The following is a 2,665-nucleotide window of genomic DNA, read 5'->3' on the forward strand; positions in this document are numbered from 1 at the left end:
CAGCATCATCACCATCATCAGCATCATCAGCATCATCAGCATCATCACCATCATCACCATCATCAGCATCATCACCATCATCACCATCATCACCATCATCAGCATCATCACCATCATCAGCATCATCAGCATCATCACCATCATCAGAATCATCACCATCATCAGAATCATCAGAACCATCAGAACCATCACCATCATCACCATCATCACCATCATCACCATCATCACCATCATCACCATCATCACCATCATCACCATCATCACCATCATCACCATCATCACCATCATCACCATCGTGTTTGTCAGTACCCTTGCTGCCATCACCATGATGGACGTTGCTAGTGTTATAGCCCTTTTTATCTTGGCCATAAGCACCAACAGCCTCTTTGGTGTTGTCATCATGGTTATTACCATCATCATAATTATTACCATTTTCATCATCCTTATCCTGGAATTTACAATTTTCTTGGATATCAGCAGCATCCTTATATTGGTTGTCATCACTGTCAGAGGTGGTTTCATCATTGATTGCACCATCACTATCATCACTGCTCTTGTCTTCACTTTCATCAGCCTGGGATGCAGATGGCAATGTGGAACACACAAAGGAGTCTTTTACTTCTTCAAATTCTCCTTGGATAATTTGAGCTGGGAAAGGAAGCTCAAAGAGTCCTTCAGAACTATATTGATATGCACTGCTATTGATGTCACTTGAACATGACATGGCCAAATCTTGGGCCAGAAGGAAGTCTGAAGGTATTGCTTCATTATTTTTACTTTGGCTTCTTGATTTACTCTCTGTCTGCACATCTTTCTCTTCCATTTCCAAAATGTCTTTGCTTCTTTCTACAGATTCTCCAGGTGTTAACTTCAACACAGGTTCCAGGTTGGGAAAGTGGAGGCAATCACTACTTGTTCCTTTTTTTCCAGGAACTGGACTGTGAATGGGAAGAAACAGAGTGGATAATCTCAGGAGAAGACAGGAGCAAATGGTCTCAAAAATTTCATTAAAACTCTGTGTCAAATATCAAGATATAAAGGAACTAAGTACAACTATCATTACTTTTTAATTACTTTCAAGGTCTTTAATTTAAAAAGACCTTCATTCAAGGTCTTTAATTTAAAAAGACCTTCATTTAATTTTGCTTTATGGGGAAGATATCACATTTGTCATGGAGAAAAGTCTTCTGCTTGGCTACAAGGAGGCCATGTTAGAGGAGCTGGGGGGAGGCTCTTAAGAACTAAATGAGGGGCAGTTAGGTGGCACAATGAATAGAGCACCAGCCCAGCAATCAGGAGGACCTGAGTTCAAATCCCCTTAGGCAAGTCACTTAACCCCAATTGCCTTGCTTTTCCCCTCCCTCCCCCCAAAAAAAACCAAAACCCAAAACAAACAAAAAAAGCCCTGAAACAGCGGAAACTACCAACTCAGGCCAAGGGCATTGGAAGTTCAAGTACATTTAGTATTTATTCCTTTAGGTTTGAATGCCTTGTCCCCTTGTCCTATGGCAGATTATACCTTGTCAAACCCCATCTTTGGGTTTCTCTCACCTGGGCTCCAAATTTTACCGCTATTCTTGTAGTGCTCAATGAAGCTGGAGAAAGTCACAAAACTGATTTGAGTTCATTTAACTTGGTGTTACATAATCTCAACTTGGCCCTTCCTGTAGAAAGGCAATCCTTTTAAATCTCCCTAATCTATTTAGGTTCCTATTAACCACAGTGTCAATTACAAAACATTTTTATTCACTTTCAAGCCTCCCATATCACCCCTTCTCTCTATCCCCTTATTTGAAGATTTTATCTCATACTTAACTGAAAAAAAAAATTAAAGTCATTGAACACAATCTCTCTTCTCATCTCCTATCAGTTAGATATTTCCCCCATTATCTTCAACTGGTATCTATCAAGAGATGGCCATTCTTGTCAAGGGAAATCCTTCTGCTTTCATATTTGATACCAAGATGACTCTTCTTCTATAATAGATTTTTTTATTTAATAAATTCATTTATTTACTTTTAGTTTACAACATTCAGTTCCACAAGCTTTTGAGTTTCACATTTTCTCCCCTTCCTTCTCCTCCCCCCCTTTTCTATAATAGATTGTCCATGCTATTATCTCCACTCTTTAATCTTCAGCTTCTGCCTATCTTGTGTTGTACCAGTAAACCAACTCATGAATCCCCCATTCTAAAAAAAAAAAAAAAAACAACAACCAAAAAAAACCCCTTACTTGCTGCTCTGAAGGTTGTAATGATTTTTCCTGGTTCTGCTTTGACTCTCTGACTTCTTTTTCTCAGTATACTTAGCTGGTTATTCATCCATATCCCCTGAACTTAGCAAAATGCCTAGCCCATAGTAAGTGCCTAATAAATGTTTGTTAACTCCCTGCCTGCCTGCCTACTGAGTCCACAGGTTGGTCCTAGTAAGGAAAGCTATCAGTGCTGGATCACTCTAATGTCTTTTTGTTTCTAGTTCAGGACTCCTCCAAGAATTGAGCTACACCCATACTCCTTAGCCAAGAAAGCCCAGACCAACATAACCAAGAACTAGAAACAAGATATTTTTCTCCTTCTGAATGGGCCTGATCTAAAAGGTATCATCAAGTTAATCTCACAACCTATGGATTACTGGTCTCTGGATATTTGATATTAACAGACTATGGG

The sequence above is a fragment of the Petaurus breviceps genome, unplaced genomic scaffold (genome assembly GCF_028583685.1).
Source record: "Petaurus breviceps papuanus isolate PSGF00001 unplaced genomic scaffold, PetGlider_PUasm1.0 90639, whole genome shotgun sequence".
Taxonomy (NCBI): domain Eukaryota; kingdom Metazoa; phylum Chordata; class Mammalia; order Diprotodontia; family Petauridae; genus Petaurus; species Petaurus breviceps.